The sequence below is a fragment of the Zalophus californianus genome, chromosome 15 (genome assembly GCF_009762305.2).
Source record: "Zalophus californianus isolate mZalCal1 chromosome 15, mZalCal1.pri.v2, whole genome shotgun sequence".
Taxonomy (NCBI): Eukaryota; Metazoa; Chordata; class Mammalia; order Carnivora; family Otariidae; genus Zalophus; species Zalophus californianus.
Window position 1 is genome coordinate 67286294 of NC_045609.1, and position 8776 is coordinate 67295069.

Below are 8776 nucleotides of genomic sequence, written 5' to 3' on the forward strand. Positions count from 1 at the left end.
TGTTAGAAGAAACTGTATCTCAAAATTTTAAAGAGAGAACAACTTATATATATATGCCAAAAATAAGGGTAACTACTATGAAGGGATAAAATATGACTCTAAAAATGAACAATAGAAAGTTTTTTTAAAAAAAGGGTTTGATAAGATGTTGGTTCAAATAGGGAAAAAGAAAAATAAAAAAAAAAGAGTTAAAAAAATTAACTTTGAAAAACTAATGAATCATGGTAAAAAAAGCCATGATTTCTATGTGCAGTATTCCCCTAGCGCTGGAGTTCTCCCGTTCTCCTTGATCGGTAAACTTGGTCTTGGCTTGCTGGCTGTTGGCATTGCTGATCTTCTGGGGGAGGGGCCTGTTGCCGTGGTTCCCAAATGTCTTTGCGGGAGGTGGAATTGCCCCACCGGTGTCAGTCCGGGCTTAGCAAGCTGCTCTGGTTTGGTCTCAGGAGCTTTTGTTCCCTGCAAGCTCTGGTACAGCTTTGGAGGACCAGGGTGAAAATGGTGGCCTCCCAATCTCCACTCGGAGGAGCTGAGAACTCGGGGCCCCGCTCCTCAGTGCGCCCCCAGAGAAAAGCATTCACTCCCGTCTCCCCGGTCTCCGGCCACACTCCGTGCTCACCCGGCCTGTGACCGAGTGTTTCTATCTCTGGCACCCGACCCCGTGTGGAGTCTCCAAACCCAGCAGATCTCTGCGGTGCACTGCCGCACCGCTCCTCCCGGGGGAGGAAGGGGAGTCTCCCCGGATCTGCCGCTTGTTGGGTCCCTGCTGGAGGAGCAGTGGTCCGACTGGGCCGCGGATCACAGCTTATGGCAACCCCGAGCTGAGAGCCCGCGCCTTGGCTCCGTCTCTGCAGCCGGCTTCCCCGCTCCGATACCTGGGAGCTCTGTTGCACTCAGGCACCCCTGGTCTTTCTGTGACCCCGAGGGTTCCACCCTCTGCTTAGCCACTGGAGCGACGTCCCTCAGTGGAGCCGGCTTCTAAAAGTTCCAATTTTGTGCTCCGCGGCTCTATCACTTGCCAGAAGCGGCCGACGGAGGCCCCCTCCCCCGCCGTCTATCCTCCCGAATATCGCCTCGGATTCACTTCTCCGCACGTCCTACCTTCCAGTAAGTGGTCGCTTCTATGTTCAGAGAGTTTTTGCTACTCTCTTCTTCGATTTCCTGTTGAGTTCCTAGGTGTTCAGAATGGTTTGATCCCTATTCAGCTGAATTCCTGAGACCAGATGAAATCCAGGTCTCCTACCCCTCCGCCATCTTGCTCCGCCCCCTGTGGTGGTGTTTTTAAGCAATGCCTGCTGTGGCTACTTAGTAAGAATTATGGGCAAAGAGGTGTGGGGAAGCATTTAGATTAGAAGATTGATGCACAGAAAACAGAAATGTAGCCCGTTAAAAGTCTCTCTGTCCTGCCTCAGTGGCTTGATCGTTCACTGGTAGCATTTCTCTTTATGCTGCATCATGCCCTTCTAAATCAGTCGGGGATTTGGACTGCCAGTTTTGGACCCAGCCCCAGAGCCATGAGGTGAGCTAGTTCAAACTCGGGCACATTTCTGGCCCACAATGGCTTAAAGTGGTCAGTGGGACATTATTTTGCCACCCCTGTACATCTTTCTTGTTTTTCCTTCCAGCTCAGGTTGTTTTTCCATCCAGCTCAGGGACTGCAATTTCTGAAGTACTAATGGAATGGATATATGGTAGGAATGTCAAATTTGACATCAAACACATATTTAGAACCATGAGTGTAACAGCATTTTCCAAACACCAAGTCCCTTCGTTGTTGTACTCCTGTCAAAAGTAAACATTGTTCACATTCTTATTATTATCCACATACTGAATATAAGATTGATAGCCCTCTTTGAGTTGCTGCACCCACAACTCCCAATCTCAAGTCCAATGTTAGTCTTCAGAATTGGGATCTTAGGCATGACATACCAGGTGACTTCACATACTCTCTTGGACTAGGGTGCTGATTTTCTCTTTGTGTGTATATTGACTTTGGTTTTGGCATCAGAATAATGCTGTCCTCCTAGAATGAATTTGGAAGCATTCCTTCCTCTTCATTTTTTTGAAATAATTTGAGAAACATAGATATTCTTTAAATGTTTGGTAGAATTCACCTGTGAAGCCATCTGGTCCTGAACTTTTGGTTTTTGATTATTGATTCAATTTCATTACTAGTATTTAGGCTGTTTTATATTTCTTTCTGATTAAGTCTTGGAAGATTCTATGTTTCTAGGAATTTATTCAATTCTTCTAAATTGTCCAATTTACTGGCATATAATTTTTTGGAGTAGTCTCATAATCCTTTGTGGTGTCAGTTATAACTTCTCTTTCATTTTTTTATTTATTTGAGTCCTCTTTTTTTTTTTCTTTAGCTGGATAAATATTTATAAGTTTTGTTCATCTTTCAAATATCTGGATTTAATTTCATTAATCTTTTCTATTGTTTTTTAACCTATATTTTATTTCTGCTCTGATCTTTATTTATGTCCATTTTCCTGTTACCTTTGAGCTTTGTTCTTTTTCTATTTCCTTTGGTTGAAAGGTTAGATTATTTATTTGTTTGAGATTTTTCTTGTTTCTGGATGTAGGCCTGAATCACTATAAACTTCCCTCCTAGAATTGCTTCTGCTGTGTTCCCAAAATTTTTGCGTTTCTGTTTTCATTTGTCTCAAGATCTTTTTTTAATTTCCTCTTTGATATGCTGTGGTAGGAAAAGATGCTTCATATGATTTTAATCCTCTTAAATTTACTGGGACTTGTGTTGTGGCCTAACGTGATCTATCCTAGAGAATGACCCATGTGCACTTGGAAAGAATGTGTATTCTGCTGTTTTTGGATGGAATATTCTGTATTTATCAGTTAAGTCCATATGGTCTAATGTATTGTTCAAAAGCACTGTGTTCTTATTGATTTTCTGTGGGATGATCTAGCCATTGATGTAAAGGGGTAAAGTCCCTTACTATTATTATACTATTATTATATTACTACTATATTACTGTTAATTTCTCCCTTTATGTCTGTTAATATACTTTATAATATATATGTTACATATATATTATATATATATAGGGTACATAGGTATTTACAATTGTTATATACTTCTTTGCATTGTTCCCTTCATCATTATGTAATGCCCTTCTTTTTTTCTTGTTAATCTTTGTTTTAAAGTCTATTTTATCTGATATAACTATTGCTACCATGTTTTGTTTTGTTTTTCTTCCATTCACATGGAATATTTTTTTCCATCCCCCCACTTTCAGTCTGTATGTGTCTTTAGGTCAAACGTGAGTCTTTTGTAGTCAGCATATAAATGTGTCTTTTTTTTGTTTAATCCATTCAGTCACTATGTCATTCGATTGAAGCATTTAGTCCATTTACATTTAAAGTAATTATTGATAGGTATGTACTTAATATCATTTGATAATTGTTTTTTAGTTTTTGCAGTTCTCTGTTCCTTTCTTTTTCTCTTTTCCCTTGTGATTTAATGACTTTATTATGCTTGGATTTCTTTCTCTTTAGTTTCTTTTTTCTATCTATTACAGGTTTTTGTCTTATGATTACCATGAGGTTTATATATAACATCTTATGTATATAGAAGTCTGCTTAAAATTTTTATGGCCACTTAAATTCAAACACATTCTAAAAGCACTACATTTTGGGGCACCTGGGTGGCTCAGTCATTAAGCATCTGCCTTCGGCTCAGGTCATAATCCCAGGGTCCTGGGATTGAGCCCCGCATCAGGCTCCCTGCTCAGCGGGAAACCTGCTTCTCCCTCTCCCACTCCCCCTGCTTGTGTTCCTGCTCTCGCTCTCTCTCTCTCTCTAATAAATAAATAAAATCTTAAAAAAAAAAACGCACACACATTTTTACTCCCCCCCCCATATTTTGTGTGTATGACATTAAATTTTACATCTTTTTATTTTGTGTATCCTTTAGCTACTAATTATAGATGAAATTGATTTTACTACTTTTGTCTTTTAGCCTTCATACTAGCTTTATAAGTGGTTGATCTACTTCCTTTACTGTATGTTTGCTTTTACCAGTAAAGATTTTTTTCCTTTCATAGTTTTCTTCTAGTTACGATCTTTTCCTTTTTGCTCAAGGAAGTCTCTTTAATATTTCTTATAAGGCCAATTTAGTGGCAATGAACTCCTTTAACTTTTGTTTGTCTGGGAAACTTTCTCTTCAGTTCTTAATGGTAGCCTTGCTGGGTAGAGTATTCTTGGCTGTAGAGTTTTTTGTTGTTTTTGTTTTTTTGGGTTGTTTTTGTTTTTTCTTTCAGCTCTTGAATATATCATGTCACTCCCTTCTGGCATGCATAGTTTCTGTTGAAATATCAGGTGGTAGCCATATGGAGTTTTGCTCGTACATAAATAGTTGCTTTTCTCTTGCTGCTTTCATGATTCTTTATTTTTTGTCATTTTAATTATTATATGTCTTACTGTGGACCTCCTTGGGTTCATCTTCCTGGGGGCTTTCTGTGCTTCTAGGACCTGAACATCATTTTCCTTCCCTAGGGTAGGGAAGTTCTCAGCTCTTTCCTTCCTCTCTTCTCTTTCTGGGACCCTTATAATACAAATGTCAGTATGTTTAATGTTGTTCTAGAAGTGTTTTACCTATCTTCATTTTTAAATTTTTTTTTGAGTTTGGATAATTTCTACTATTCTGCCTTCCAGATTGCTAATTCATTTTTGTACTTCCTCTAATCTGCTTTTTTATACTGTCTAGTGTATTTTTTTTTCCATTTAGGTTACTATATTCTTTTTTTATTATTTTATTATGTTAATCACCATACATCATTAGTTTTTGATGTAGTGTTCCATGATTCATTGTGTGTAACACCCAGTGCTCCCTTCAGTATATTCCCTCTTTAATACCCATCACCAGGCTAACCCATCCCCCCCACCCCCCTCCTCTCTAGAACCCTTAGTTTGTTTCTCAGAGTCCATAGTCTCTCATGGTTTGTCTCCCCCTCCAATTTCCACCCCCCTTCATTTCTCCCTTCCTACTATCTTTTTTTTTAAACATATAGTGTATTGTTTCAGAGGTACAGGTCTGTGATTCAATAGTCTTACACAATTCACAGCGCTCACCATAGCACATACCCTCCCCAATGACTATCACCCAGCCACCCCATCCCTCTCACCCCCCCGACTCCAGCAACCCTCAGTTTGTTTCCTGAGGTTAAGAATTCCTCATATCAGTGAGATCATATGATACATGTCTTTCTCTCATTGATATATAGATTACTGTATTCTTTACCTCTGATTGGTTCATTTTTCTATTGTCTCTTTGTTGAGATTCTCACTGAGTTCATTTACTATTTCTCAAGTCCAGTAAGCATTTTTATAACCTCCATTTTGAATTCTTAATTGGGTAGATTATTTCATTTAGTTCTTTTTTCTGACGTTTTGTCTTTTCTGTTTAGAACATATTCATCTGTTTCATCATTTTGTCTGACTCGCTGTGATTATTTCTATGCATTATGTCAGCTGAATCTCTCGGTCTTGAAAGTAGTGGCCGTGTGTAGAAGATGTACTGTGGGGTCGAGCTGAACCAGACGTTCCAGTGGTGCCCCCTGTGTGGGCTGCAGGCACCTTCCTGTTGTGACTCAGCCATAACTGCTGAGGGCATGTTGGTGGGGCTGAGAGATCTGGCTCCAGTTGCTACACACTTGCTGGTAGGTGGAGTCATTCCCCTCACCATGACAGGGATTGCTTTGGAGGAGTACTGGTTCTGGCTGGGGATGTCCACCAATTATGTGGAATAGTAGTCTCTTTGGGGGGATGCTGTTCCTGACCAAGCCTGCCTGCTGAGTGTAGCAGGGCAGGAGCTGCTTTAGATAGTGGGGTGCCTGTGGGAACAGGCATGTTGGGTGGGGTGGATCCACAGGCAAATTGCTGGGCAGAGCAAGCGGTGCTCAAAGGTAGACAGAAAGTGCCAGAACTATCTCTCACCAGCATCAGGACAAGGCTGAAGGAGTACAACAAATATGGTACCTGCTAGCATTTCCTTTCCTGGAGAAAGTTCCTACAGATCCCTACCCCTCTGGTATAGGCTTAAAAATTATTCAATAAATCTCCACATATAAGCCAGGCACTTTTCAAACTTCTGTCTCTGTGCTTGGTCTCCTGGTGAGTAAGATTGTATACAGATTCTCAGTTTCCTTTAGCTCTCTGGATTTCATAAAGTTCAGCCCTACTGATTTTCAAACCCAGCCATTATTGGGTCCATCTTCCTGGTGTACATCCCCAAGGTGGGGAGTGCTCAGTGTGGGGCTTGATCTTTTTGCTCCTGAGGGATAATATTTGTGCCCATGAAACATCTACTGTGGGTTCCTGTACTAGGGATTTGGTTCCCAACTGTGTCTCTGCCTCTCCTATCCTTGATATGGCTTTTTGTTTATATCTCTAACTGCAAAGAGCTGTTTTGCTCATCTTTAGCTTGTTTTCAAAGTGAGTTGCACTGTATGTAGTTGTAGTCTTGCTGTGTCTGTGGGTGGAGATGAGTCAGGATCCTCCTAGTCTGCCATCTTCCCAAGGTTAATAGTGTTCATACAGTTGACCAAAGAGATATAAGGGGCCTTGGGGTACTTACCAGAAATAAAGTAAATACAAATCAAAGATGCTGGAAGTACCAAAATAGTCTAGATGCCACCAACATGGTTCTGGTTAGATAACCAAGTGACATGCAGCCTTTGATAATAACAGTAGCAACATTAATATATATTTAGTGAGATGAAAAGTAAATGGTGTTATCTCATTTTTAAAATCTATCATATATATGAAAAAAAACAAAATGTTAGCAATTTTTCTTTATGTGATAAGACTGTATATATTATTTCTCTGAATTATTTATATTGTATATACACTTTATACTTAAAAAACCAATTTGGGGGGTAAATTCAAAATGAAAAACATTGGCAATATAGGTATTTAAAATTTGAGTTTCACATCCTCATTTTCCCCAAAGTGTTGTCAATATTTTGCTCAACTAGTAACTGAAGAAAAGATAAAGATTCTTGAACAGGAATGTTTAAAATAAAAATCCATGAAAAATACAAAGGAATTATTGCTACTTTTCTTTACAATACCACTGCTATCTCATGGTGAGATAATTATAACAAGTTATGGAGAAATTTTGAACAAATTATGTTCAATTAGTTGCAAAGGCTATTGTTTATATTAACCTTCACCTCTGAATAATGCTGGCATAGAGATTTTTATCTGGAGGGGTAAACTGTGTGAATTTTCCCCCTCTCATTATGAATTGTCACCAGGATAAGAAATTATTAGATTATTACTCCACCTACTATATGATATACTGTTTTAGCAATGTCTATAAAATACTAATAAAGATAAGTCTCAATAGTATGACAAGATAAAGTAAAAACTACTAAGGAGAGAGAGATTTCATCAAAGCCCTGAGACTTAATATGTTTGTTATAAAATTGAGCAGGAGGTGGTCTCAGGCCATTTATTGCTTATCATAGCAAATTGCTTAATTTCTCTAAGCCTCAGTTCCCTTCATATATAAAATGGAGAGTAACAAATTAATAGTACTATCATAAGGATTAAATGACTAATGAATAAAAAACTCTTTGATAATCCCTGACACATAGTAGGTATTTCATGAACTTTTTTTTAATGAATTCTTGAATGTGCTTTGCAGATGCTGTTATCTTAATTTTACACTTTAGGGAGTAGAGGCTCAGAGAACTTAAGAAAATTAAGAGATTAGCAAAGATCTCAGAATTAGTGAGTGACAGAGCTGTGTTTATAACCAAGGCCATTTGTCTCAAAGCCCATAAGCATAACACCTTCCACTATTGGGTTTTAGAAAACCTCAAGTAGTGTGATGCAGATTTCCCTATGCCATTTCTGTAACAAGGAATATTCATCTTTCTCTCCCTCATTTTTCATATCTAAATGCATTGTATCAATGTAATAACTTTCTGTTTTTAGTAAAGTAATTGAGCAACATCTACATGACAAACACCATATGAGGTACTGCATAAAACACAACGAGAAATTACACAAAATATCTCTTTATAATCAAGTGCATGTTCTGTGCATATATATAGTTTTTCTTTCCTATGGATTTGTAGGTATTAGAATTTTCTCTCATGAATTTTCAAAGAGGATTTGAGGGAACAAAAAAAAAATGTAAGACACCAAAGCAATGCAATCCTTCCCCAAACTGATAATGAAAAACCTTCAAGCAAAGCAAAAATGAAAACTGGGGTAGGGGGGACAAAAAACAAGATTTTCATAATAAGCTTAGGGAAGCTTTTGGTATGAGGCATAAAACCAAGCTATGAGCAACCTAAGAACCAATGCAAAAATGTATATACTATATATAACATAGTTCTTACTAATTCAAGTAATTTAATCCAAGTTTTAACTATTTTTAATAGTTCTAAACTCAGATATTTCTCATTCTGTTTTTATAGAAGACACTGGATAGCCTAAATTTAATATTTTATAGCACAGGTTTATTCAACATATAAATATCTTCCTTTAATGCCTACAAACTCTTTAAAAATATTCCATATTTACACAAATCCAGGAGTCATAACTAACAGATTAAAAATTTTGAAAGGATTTTTTTTTCTTTCCAGCAGACATTAAGGTCTTTTGGATTTTAACCAGTTGAAGCAGCAGAAGGGGAGAGAGAACTCTAAGACAGATGCTGTCTCTGCCTTGGGAAGTTTGCAGTCTATCAGGGAGAAGAGATATTGCACAATAATTAGAAATGTACAACAGAAATGAGGGGGTG

General features: G+C 38.2%; 1 pseudogene; it reads right to left on the reverse strand.

The window, feature by feature from the left end:
* Nucleotides 1-1421: 1421 nt before the first annotated feature.
* On the reverse strand, nt 1422-1919 carry LOC113923876 (annotated as a pseudogene).
* Between the last annotated feature and the right edge of the window lie 6857 nt (nt 1920-8776).